The 12,716-nt window shown below is 44.1% G+C and overlaps 1 non-coding gene across 1 annotated transcript; it reads right to left on the reverse strand.

Annotated features, from left to right (window-relative positions):
* Positions 1-7,813: 7,813 nt before the first annotated feature.
* LOC132648203 (U1 spliceosomal RNA) lies at positions 7,814-7,975 on the reverse strand. Its single transcript, XR_009586576.1, has one exon. It is a non-coding gene; the product is annotated as a U1 spliceosomal RNA (small nuclear RNA).
* Between the last annotated feature and the right edge of the window lie 4,741 nt (positions 7,976-12,716).

A 12,716-nucleotide genomic window follows, 5' to 3' on the forward strand; every position in this document is an offset into this window, starting at 1 on the left:
TTCCTCTCTCTCTCAGGGATAAACTCTACAGGCAGCTGCTTGTCTCTTACTTGTTTTTGATGCTTCCCTTCAAGCGTCTGAGCACTTTTGCTACAGTTCACCGGCTACCTGTTGCTTCCTCTACGGAAATTGTTAAACCTCATGGCTTGTGGGAAGAATTATGACACTTTCCCTTGGGCTTTTCACTGAATTGAGCTCCCTGCCTGCCCGTTGTACAAACCTCTAGAGAAATCATAGTAAAGCATTCCCACATGGAAGATGCCACACTAGCAGAGGGACTGAAGCCACCAATGAGAGCCCAGCTCCTCCGTCAGTAACGGGCGGTGAAGGTATGTAAAACGGTGCTGAAGAAAATAGGGTGGTGTGTCCGGGGCAGGGGTGGTGCATTTCATCAGCGTTGGTGGCATGTGACCGAAAAGCAGCTGCTCGTGGTGGTCCAACTGAGTTACAGCTCTGTTGCTATTACAGCCCGCTCTGCCTGCGGTCACATGGAGTCGGGAGTCGGGACGCTTTCCGGGAGCCCATCTCCCCTCTTCTCATTCGTGCTGCCCTATCAGGGTCCCAGGTCCTAAACAGACGGAATGTTGTCCACAAAGACGCTTCCGGGAAATCCACTGGATGTTTCTTTCCATTTGCATGCAGGCACAGTATCCGGCTGCTGGCGAGGCTGGAGAGTAAAAGTTAAATATTAGGGTGCAATGTCCATCCAGTGAATGAGGAGGGTTCCCACGAGTGACCGACCTAAGCGCCTTTCCCCAAGCAGTGACAAAGTACCTGGTACCGGAATGTTTCAAGCAAGGTAAACAGCAAACGGGAAATATTTATCGCTTTCATAAATTTCAAAAAGGGCTGGGGATGCAGCTCAGGGGTAGAACAATTGCCCAACACACAACACACACACACACACACACACACACACACACACACACACACACACTCAGCTGCTATCATACACCAAGGAAACTAGATCCTAAAATGTAGCAAGGAAGAAAGAAACTAGAGCAGATGAGTCTGGGAGATGGGTAATGACTGGACCATAGTCCTCTAACCATCACCATGTTTTTTTTTTTAATTTATTCCCTTCCTTCCTTCCTTCCTTCCTTCCTTCCTTCCTTCCTTCCTTCCTTCCTTCCTTTCCTAAGACTTTTAATTGTACTGTCAACTTATTTTTAATGATTTATTTTTATTGATTATTTTTATGCCTTTGTGTTTGTGTCTGTGCACGTGTGGGTGCGTGTCTGTGGAGGCCAAAAGAGGGCATCAGATCCCTTGGGGCTGGAGTTATAGGTGGTTGCGAGTCACCAGGCACATGCTGGGAACCAAACTCAAGCCCCCTGGAAGAGCAGCAGGCACTCTTCATCACCCAAATGCCTCTTCAGCCCTGGCAATTAATTTTAAGTAAGAGAGCCCCCTGTCTTAAATATCTCTAGGATGCTTAGATCATACTAGATAATAAACAGGCTAGAAATACCTTGCTTCTAGTTTTGATTTTCCTCCTCATGATGTAATAGACATCTATAGACAGCACATATACATTACATTTGTTCATTATCTGCTTGAATGTGAAACAGATGTAGTCCTACCATATCCACAGTGGAATGCTTTCTGTAGGGAGTGTGGGCCTCAGCAGATGGGAAGGTTGATGGGTCTGTGTTTATGTGTGAGTTGGGGGGTGGGAGTGAGGGTTAGGGGGTGTTTGTTACTAATAGGTAAGAAAAAGCGAAGCGTGTCTGAGCTCATTGCCAGCTCACTGCCAGGATGTGTGGAAATCAAGAAAAGGAAGGAGGATGTAGCTCAGCGTGATACAGTGCTTGCCTGGGATGCACAGAGCCTTGAGTTCAATCCCCAGAAGGACTTAAAACCGAAGTGGTGACACGTGCCTGTAATCTTAGCACCTGGGAGATGGAGGCGGGAAGAGCAGAAGTTCAAGATTGGTCTTGTCTAAATAATGAGTTCAAGACCAGCCTGGGATCCATGAGGCTTGTCTGAAAAAAAGAGGAAAGGGAGCAGGAGATTTTACTTGGATAGGATCCTTTAAATCTATCTAATTTATCTAATCTATCTAATTTTTTAATTGTAAGGTCAAGCATTTGGTAGGACTCATTACTATATTATTGGTTAAGGCAGCATTTTCTTTCGCTAAATCGCTCTTGAATTCTTAGGTTTTGCTGGTCCAACAACTCTCAAGAAGTGACTGGCAGAACTCTGGAGGTCCTGTGGAGGTGCTGGGGGAAAGATGGAAGGACAGGGAGGGGACAGGAGCCTCACAAGAAGACCAACAGAGACAGCTAACCCAGTCGCATGGGGGCTTTCGGAGACTGAGACATCAACCAAGGAGCATGCACGAACTGAATTAGGCCCCCTGCACCCTGCACCCATGTAGCCGATGGGCAGCTTGGGCTTCATATGGGGCGCCTGACGAGATAGACTCTGTTACCTGCTTTTGGATCACTTCCCCCTGGCAACACTGCCTTGCCTGACCTCAGGGGATGAAGATGTGCTCAGTCCTGATGTGACTTGATGTACTGGGGAAGGTTAATACGGGGGGAGGGGGGCAGGGAAGGGGTCTCCCATTTTCTGGGGGGAAAAGGAGAGGAGAAGGGGGAAGGAGAGAAAAGGGGGATGGGAGGAGGGGAGGGGCACCGCGGGATGGAAAGTAAAAAGTAAATAAACAAGGAGAGAGAGAGAGAGAGAGAGAGAGAGAGAGAGAGAGAGAGAGAGAGAGAGAGAGAGACAGGAGACAAAAACGGACCGAACGAAGCCCACTGGCAGGAATCACTGCAAATACCTGTCTGTGGTCGCCCTCTGGCGGACTAGTTGAGTTTAACACCGAAAATCCACCTCTTTGCGGGTTTCTTTGTATTCTCTCATCCCCTTTTTTTGCAATCTCTTGTGTGGCTGTTTTATTGACACCTGCCTCCTTTCTTCCTCTGTGCTGTGCATTGCACAAGGCAAGGGCTCTCTTTTTTCAGTTTGCCTGATGCCATTCTTTAATAAAGACTAGGTCTTCTTAATAAAGCCTAGTGCTACTAGTGGTGATGGCACAGTCATCTCAGCAGAGACAGTGAGTATGAGGCTAACCTGGTCTACACAGTGAGTTCCAGAACAGCCAGGATCACACAGAGAAATCCTGTCTTGAGAAAAAACTAAAAAAAAAAAAAAAAACAATAGCAACAACAAAGAACCCTGAAAACCAAAAACCAACCAATCAACCACCCAAAAGCAAAGATCAATGCTGGTAACTGAAGGGAATGGAGGCCTGAGTGTTCCCTTGCTTGACTGAAGTGAGGAGATTTGATATAAGTTCATGGCATCTGTGCCCGGGATGCTTCAAATCAATTTATGCTACTTAATTTTCAAACTCCTTTTCAAAAGTATATAACATATAGGCAGAAAAGTATACCAAATTTAGAGTGCACAGAACTCAATGAACCTTCAAAACTGATCACATCAAAAGAATTAGCGCATACACACCAAGAAATAGAATATTCTGGAAATCCTGAATCGTGTCCATGCTCTCTCTTGTCTCTATCCTATTCTAGACTAATTGCAGTGGGGACTTGAATAGCATAGTCTCTTTCACTTGCTTTGGGTTTTAGAAACACAGACTCAAAGAGTATGGACCATTTTGCATGTATCTTTTTTGGCCCAATATTACATTTGTGGCTTTCATTCACACGGCTGTGTATTAAGCTTTGAAGACCAAGTCGAAAAGTTCCAAACTGAATTTTCCATAAATACTGCAAAAGGGCTTATATACTATACTAAAAGGTGGATTTAAAGCTAAGCTGATCTTTCATCTACTTGGACTTCAATTTTGTGCAGGGTGATAGACATGGGTCTATTTGTATTTTTCTACATGTGGACTTCCAGTTAGAGCAGCACCATTTATTGAAGATGCTGTCTTTTTTCCATTGTTTCTATGGTTTTGGCATCTTTGTAAAAATTCAGGTGACCATAGGTGTGTAGGCCTTTAAGTCAATTCCATTGATCTACCAGTATGTTTCTATGCCAGTATCATGCAGTTTTTATTACTTTTGCTCTATAGTACAGCTTGAGATCAGGGATGGAGATACCTCCTCAGAAGATCTCTTATTGTAGAGGATTGTTTTAGCGATTCTGGATTTTTTGTTATTCCATATGAAGTTGAGGATCCACACACAAGTTGAGGATCGAAGCAGATGCTGAGACTCATGGCCAAACTTTGGGCAGAGTGCAGGGAGTCATATGGAAGAAGAGAGGAGTGGAGATAGAGGGACATGGAGGGGACAGGGGTCCCAGAAGGAGACCAACAAAGCTAAAGGATCTGAGCCCAGGGGGTCCTGTAGAGACTGATGTACCAACCAAGGACCTAGACCCCCTGCTCAGATGTGGCTGATTGGCAGATCAGTCTCCATGTGGATCTCCGAGTAAGGGGAGCAGGGCCTGCCTCTATCATGAACTCAGTTGACTGATCTTTGATCATTCACCCCTGGTGATGTGGCCTTGCCAGGCCACAGAGGAAGAGGATCCAGGTAGTCCTGATGAGACTTAACAAGCTATGGGCAGATAACAATGGTGGAGAACCCCCCCTTTCAGTGGACTATGGGAAGGGGATGCGGGGAAGAGGGAGGGAGGGTGGAACTGGGGGAAGTTGAGGGAGGGGACTTCAATTGGGATATATAATGAATAAATTGTGAAGAAAAAATATAAAAATAAAAATTAAAAAAGCTAGGTTGAATGTAATCTACTACTTCCTTTGTCAGTCAGCTAAGTATCTACAAAGACAAGCTGAGGCTTTTTAGCAGTGGCTCAGAGTCACCAAGCTCCCCTCTTCAGCTGGTTCCTTTCCAACCTGCTTGGCTGTTTCTCTCCTAGTCCACACTCATAGCATTCTGGCCTAGAGTCCTCTCCTTGGGTCCCTCTGCTACCCTGCTGTTATTGCTACTATCATTGACTTCATCATCCCTTCTTCCTCATGTGATATCTCTCTATACTGCTTCTGCTCTATTATGGGAAACTTCGACTTGCTGAGTTTCTAGCTTAAGGGATTATGCACATTCTACCAATGAGAGATGTGTGTAAAAAAGGCGGGGGGAAGAGGAGACAGGGAAAGAAAGGAGGAAAGGAAAGAAGGAGAAGGCAGAGGCAGAGGGGTACGGATGTATTTTTTTTGCCTCTCTGTTCTTGCTGTAGGCATCTTCTGTAGCAGTCTCCATGGCTCCAGTTCCTTCTGGAAGTTGTCTTCCACACACACCATGGCCCAGACTCTGACCAAAGGACTTCTCCAGCGGTTCTGCTTCTAACCAGACAATCACGCCTTGTAGGTCTTGGTAATACCTCTTCTCCCTCTCAACACTACAGCTTGAAGCTGTTAATTCACACATCTTGTTGGTCATCTCTGGGTCACCTGAGATACGAGTGGAATTGGAAATGTCCTCCACAGGCACACGGGAATTTTGTCCTGAATTTGTGTGCTGCCTTGAAGGCCCTGGAGCCTTTAGGAGGAGGGGCCTGGTTGGCAGAAGCTGGTCGCTAGGGGTGGACCTTTGAAGATGTGACCATCCCCGGTTCGATTCAACCACTAGTACCTTCTGGTTCACAGTGTGCCGAGCAGCCGCCTGTGTCCCCAGCCCCACAGACAGAACACATCCATCATGACTTCCCTTCCATAAAGGAGTGAAATTTCCCCCTGAACCTGTGAGCCCAGATCAGCCTCCTCAGCCCCTTAAGGTGTTCAGGACAGCAACGTGAAAGGGTTCTCATCAATGGATTTGATGTCTCAGCAATTCAGTCACCTTTGTAATCTACCTCCTGAGGGAATTTCCTTTGGTTGAAAGACCAGTACTTCTTCCATTTATCCTGACATGTATTCTGATTTCATTTTTCTTCTAAATATGCTTACCCCCTTATGCTCACGGGAATATTTTGTTCCTGCACACATTTCCTCCTTTTCTCTCAACTATAGGGGAAACAGCATGGGCTGTGGTCAAGCTTGCTGCCAACTGGGATTCTTCTATATAAGGACTGAATTACAGTAACTTACTAGCTTACGGTTAAGTGTTGATTAACGATCTTATTTAATTGTTACCTGGCCAACTGAAGATACCTGGAAAGTTCTGAGTTATAGGCATTTCAAAGCAGCAGGCCTTTTAAAGCTGCTTTAAACCAAGGGTCTTTTCACCTACCGTATTTCTAAAATAGTGCAAAGGCTCTGGACTTCTCTGTGTGGGCCATTTACTCAAGCACCAGCCTCAGAGCATAGCAAGTGATGGGAGTGGTTCTCTTCACTTCTAAAGTAACTGTACAATCACACTGTTATTAAAATACTATCAGCTTGTGTTATAATTGTTCCGCTCGCCTTTCCCACATCCCACACAGATACACTATCTGATCACAATGTTGTATGCTCTTATGCTCTTAGTCTTTAGCATATATTTTGGGGGCTGCAGAGATGGCTCGGAGGCTAACAACATGGGCTGTTCTTCCAAAGGTCCTCTGAGTTCAATTCCCAACAACTACATGATGGCTCATAACCATCTAAAATGACATCTGGTGTCCTCTTCTGGTATGTAGACATATATACAGACAGAATACTGAATAAATAATATTTTTTCAACTTCTGCTTTTTGAAAATTAATTAAATAATCTATTTATTCATTCATTTATTCACTTTCCAATCATAGACCTCTCCCTCCTCTCCTTCTGGTCCCATCCTCCCTCCCTCTTCCCCAATCCACCTTACCTTATTCCTCAGAAAAAAAGGGAGTCCCCCTACCAATCTACCCCCCCTCATCAATTTGTGTCAGGACTGAGCATGGTCTTTTCCCCTATGGTCTGGAGAGGCAGCCCTGCCAGGGGGAAGTGATCAAAAATCAGGCAATAGAGTCCATGTCAGAGATAGCTTTCACTCCCCTTACTAGGAGACCTACATGAAACACAAGATGCCCATTGGCTACATCTGTGTAGGGGGCCTAGGTCTAGTCCATGGGTGATTCTTGGTTGGGTGCTTCAATCTCTGAAAGCCCCTCTGAGCCCTGGTTAGCTGGCTCTGTTGGTGTTCTTGTAGAGCTCCTGATACTTCCAGGTCCTTCTATGCTTCCCCTCACTTTTCCACAAGATTCCCTAAGCTTTGACCAATATTTAGCTGTGAGTCTCTCAATATCTGTTTCCAGCCCCTGCTGGGTAGAGGCTTTCAGAGGACAGCTAGGCTCCTGTCTGCCAGCATAGCAGAGTACACTCCTTCATGTAGCTTTTGAAAGATCAGAGATACAAGACACATACCTAAACACAATAAAGGCAATATATAGCAAGTCTAAAGCCAAAATCAAATTAAATAGAGAAAAACTTAAATCAATCCCTTTGACATCAGGGATAAGACAAGGCTGCCCACTCTCACTGTATCTCTTCAATATAGGATTTGAAGACTTAGCCAGAGCAATAAGACAACTAAAGGGGATTACAGGGATATAAGTTGGAAAGGAAGAAGTCAAAGTATCAGTATTCACAAATGATATGATAGTATACATAAGAGACCCCAAAAATTCCACCAGAGAACTTCTACAGCCATAAACACCTTCAGAAAAGTGGCTAGATACAAAATTAATTATTTTGTATCCATATTTATCAGCCTGCACAAAACTCAAGTCCAAGTGGATCAAAGACCTCAAAATAAAACCAGACAAACTAAATTTATTAGAGGAGAAAGTGGAGAAGAGCCTTGTATAAATAATCTTTAGCATATATTTCTTTAGGATAAACGTAAGCGATTGAACATTTTTAAATGTTTGTTGAGCCAGGAATTAAATATTTATATAGATTCAAAGAGTTCAGAGAGGAGGGAGCATGGACACAGTTTTCCACTCATATAGATAATGCAGTCAAATTTCCCATGTTTGGAGAAGCTGCATAGTCAGCACATCTGGAATGCAATAAATGAGCCACACCTTGAGAAAACCACCTTCCTAATCATGGTATTTTCCTGCCGGGCATGTATGCATAGAACTGATTTTAATGAGAAAATCAGTGGAATCAGTTTTTATTCTCAACTTGCTCTGAATCATAAATTGTTAGCTAATCACTTGTTCTGAAGATAGGGAGGGAAGGTGGTTTTGTCCAAGGTTATTTGAGTGGAGTAAATTTCTAGGCCTTTGTTCACTTACAGCTTACGGAGACTTCCAATGAAAATGCTCACTCACCAAAACTTCACTGCACTTCCAGGAGAATATGCATCATTCCTGGGTGACCATGAACAAAGGGCCTAAAAAATGGCAGTCAGGAAATACAACTGGGATGTCACTCTTTCCAAGCTCTTATAGAACAATGTGCAGTCTATGTTTGGGGCCTCTGCTGCTTTGCTGGCTTATGGCTTGGTTTTGGACAACAGAGACCACCATCATGGGATCTGGGGGAAAATGGAAGCAACAGATTAGTGCTGTGTGCCCAAAGCTTGGCAGTATCCTTTTCCTGGAGCACTGTTTCTCTTTGGGTTCCTGACCTGGCTCACAGCATTATAGATAAGCCTTTTGTTGAAAATGGCCTCAATTCATCTTTTTCATCTTTCATGACGATGGCCTCAAAATGAAAGAGGAAGTGTTTTGAACAAATGTATATCTTGCTCATAAAGATAATTTGATGTTGCAAGGCGGTGTTGGCACACACCTTTAATCCCAGTGCTCATGAGGTAGTGGCAGGCGGATCTCTGTGATTATATGTGAGTACAAGACCAGCCTGGCCTACAGAGTTAAGTTCTAAGACAGCCAGGTCTACAAAGAGAAACCCTGTCTTGAAAAACCAAGGGATAACAACAAACAAACAAACAAAGAAAAATAAGAAATAAGAAAAGAAACTATAATTTGGTGTTTAATTACGGAAGAACATGCAGTGTACAGCTGAGAAGGATGATTCGTGCCTATAACCCTAGAACATGAGTGGTGGAAGAATTAGGAGTTCAAGGTCATTCTAAACTATACAAGACCTTGTCTCAGACTAAAATAACAGTAAAATATACTGAACAGAGTCTTTTCTTGGAAGCAATCACTGCACGTTGTCATGGATGGCAAATGCAGATATAAGAAAATAGAAATCACTGTCACAGTCACCAAGCCCTGGCATTAGACCACACATTGTTAAAATCACTTTTTATATATGGATTCTTTGCACCACAGTCCTTTGAAATAAATTTTATTGTTCTGTCTGTTCAACAGAGAGTGAGGGAATGAAGACACAACTTAAACACTTTGTTCAAGAGCATGTGGTATGTGAAAAATTCATACACAGGCGGGCTGGTACCTGAATCTAGACTCTTAACTTTCATGCTATCATAGCTTTCCAAGCCCCCTTAGTCTTACGAATGCCAGCCGCTACACTCTGTGACCTTTCCAAAAACGTCTTCCACTTGCTGTCTTTGTGTCTCCCCAACCCTCTTGAGGTCCGTCCCCACCCACACTTCTGCTGAGAAGCATTTTGTTGTGAACCATGAGGGATGCTGTCACTATAAATCATTCGCTGTCTTTTAGACCAAGGTCAACATTCTGCCCTTGTCTGAATTTCCTTTGTAGAGGTACACTAGTGAATCTGACAAATTTGGTATGAGGCTGTTGGCTCCAAATTGCCTGATATATGGCTAACAAGGCAAGAAAAAAAATGTTCATTCAGCTGATACAAAGTGTTTTTCAGGACTGCGAAGGGTCAAATGGAAGGAATCTGTTGGGTGGCCCATGCAGCTAGAAATAGGAAACTGAAGTTTGATCAGCTCTTAAGTGGGGTCCCTGACTTTTGTGCTTTTACCACTGTTCATCTTCCATTCAGCTGCCCAGGTTGTATTTTTGTAACTTGCTAATGTGATGTTACTCTTTTGCTTGAACTGTAGGCAATAGCTCTTTGCTGTCTTGTATGTGCTGCCTTTGGGTTATTTGTCTAGCCTCATTTTCTCCTAATCCTCACCTTATACGCTAGTTCCACTGACAACACACTTCTCGATGATCAATGAGCATAACAGGGTGATGTAGCTTGTTCCTTTGTTAGGACTTCATGACCTCCTTCATCCATCCATCCATCCATCCATTCATCTATCCAGCCACCCACCCACCTATCCCTTTACCCATCTAGCCATCTACCCACACTCATCCATCCATTTATCCATCCATCTCACCACCTATTCATCCATCCATCCATCCATCCATCCATTCTCCTACCCATCCATCTCTTCACCATCCATCTATCCATTTGTCCATTGATTAAAACACTATTGAGCACCTTCCCTGAATTAAGCTCTGTTCCAAGTACATGAATATATCATAAACCAAAACCATATATAACCCCCAACAGAAAAATCCAGTAGCATGGCCTAATCCAAATCTGCAGACATGATGCCCTGGGAGACTGCTGGAGTGAGCCCCAGTCTGAAGGCCAGAGAACCTGGAGTTTTGATGTCTAAAGATAGGAGAAGATGATTCCCCATATCCAGAGGAGTGTATACGTGAGAGAGAGACAGAGAGACAGAGGGAGAAAGACAAACAGACAGACAGACAGAGAATTCACCTTTCCTCTACTGCTTTCTGCAGGCACTCTGTGGATTGGACAGTGCCCACCCCCACTAGGGAGAGCAATCTCCCTGATTCAGGCCACTGATTCAGATGCCAGTCTCCTCACAGACAAACCCAGAAATAATGCTTTCCTGTGTTGGCATCACTTGCCAAATCAGGCCCTTTCCAAGGAGCGGCTGTGCTCATTTCTTTGAGGTACCACCCCTCGGAAATGGCTTGATTTGGCAAGTGATGCCAACACGGGAAAAGTACAGCTGGGAAGGTGAAGGCCTAAGAAAACAACAGCTGGTTATCACCTCACTGAGCCCTGGTATCCAGCCGCGCATGAAGCTCTTCAATCACACAGAACAATAAATTCTCTTTCTGCGCAAGCTTCTGTGAGCTGCTTTCTGTTGTTCTTAGTAAGAGTTACAGTCTCACCATGTTGCCCAATTTGACCATGAACTTCTGAGCTCACGCTGTTTTCCTGCCTCACCCACAAGAGTACCGAGAAGTGGAGGGGCACATTTTGATCACTTGAAGTTGTGAATCTGCCCCAAGACATTATAACGGTGATCTCAGCTGTTTTCTGCGTGCTGACCTTGCCTTTCCTGGTTTGCTAGAAGACGATTGTGCACACCAGGCAGGGTCAGGTTTAATGATGGTTGCACATTCTGTCCAGCCCCTTCTAAACAAAATCAGACCCAAAGTGTTTAAAAGTGTAAAACGTCCAGCACTTATTCTGCTAGGGAGGCCCTTTTACATTTAGGCTTCTATGTTAAACACTCAACTTTATCTTTATTTTTAACTTGACATTAGGTAGCTGAAAATGTCATCAAAATTGCAATCTTGCTCAAAATATACACTAGAAACCTTTCAAAGTTGAAAATATATTTTCAAGACTTCAACAATTAGGGGGGAAAAAAGGCTGGAAAGATGGCTCAGCAGGTTAAGGTCCCTGCTGTCGAGACTGATGACCAGAATTTTATCCCTGAAACCCACATGATGGAGGGAGAGAACTGACCCCTGAAGGTTGTCACATCATGTGTGCTGTGTCATGTACACATGTGCCTGCACACATAAGCACTCACAAAAACAATAAATAAAGATATAATTTAATGAATGAGCTGGAGAATGGCTCAGGGGTTAAAGGCATGTACTGCTCTTGTAGGGAACCTGAGTTCAGTTCCCAGCTCCCAAGTTAGGTTGTTCACCACAGCCTGTGACTCCAGCTTTTTTTTTGGGGGGTCTGATACCTTTGCCCTCCATGAATGCCTGCATTCATGTGCACACACCCCTGTGCAGACACACATACATAGACACAATTAAAAGCGAAACAAAGATTTTTAAAGCAATGCAAATTTTAAAAGAAAGACTTGAAAAGACGTGGGAGAAAGTAAAAGATTCGCTTAACAGAACAAAATTATCATACGTTTTTAGGGAAAAGAGCTGCTGAATTTGATGTCCTGTGCATCTGTTATGACAAAATCTCAAGGGAAGGGAGGTTTAGTTTAGGTCCTGAAGTGGTGGGAAGGTGTGTGGAGGAGTAGGCTGCTCACCTTGGGGGGAGACAGGACGCAAAGAGAGAACAGAGCAACCCAAAACAGTATGCACCCTCACCCCAACCCCCAGAGATTTACTTTCTCCAGGCAGGGCACCTTCTCTAGCTCCTAGACTGTACCCAAACAGCATCACCAAGCAGTGACCAACCCTCCCATAGTGAGCCATCTGGGGACCACATCACACCCAAGTCCTAGCAAGCCCTCATTCTCTGTTTCCAGGGAGAAAAACCAACAATGCTGTCTAATTTTTTTTTTCTTATTGTGATGGAAACCAAAACTGCAGAGCTGAGCAAATTCTTTTAAACATCAAAGCGGTTATTTGTAGCTCATTGAAACTACAGGAAGGTTCGGTTCTGGTTTGTGAAACGGAAGAACACCACATTGACTAGACAACAACACAACACACAAGACACAAGACACTGCAATAGATAGAACCTCGGCAAAAGGAGCCTGTGTGTGTTGAGTACTTACTGTCTCTGTGTGTGTTGAGTACTTACTGTCTGTGCTGTGTTGTAAACATGCGTGGTGACTGTGTCAGCCAACTTGCATGAAGGGCCTCAGAGAACTTAATCTAACTTTCTTCCGGCCTGCTGGTTGGTCGGTGAGAAACCAGTAATCACCAAGCTATGTGTTGTGGGTTTTGTTTTTA

This window comes from Meriones unguiculatus, chromosome 15 (assembly GCF_030254825.1).
Source record: "Meriones unguiculatus strain TT.TT164.6M chromosome 15, Bangor_MerUng_6.1, whole genome shotgun sequence".
NCBI classification, from domain to species: Eukaryota; Metazoa; Chordata; class Mammalia; order Rodentia; family Muridae; genus Meriones; species Meriones unguiculatus.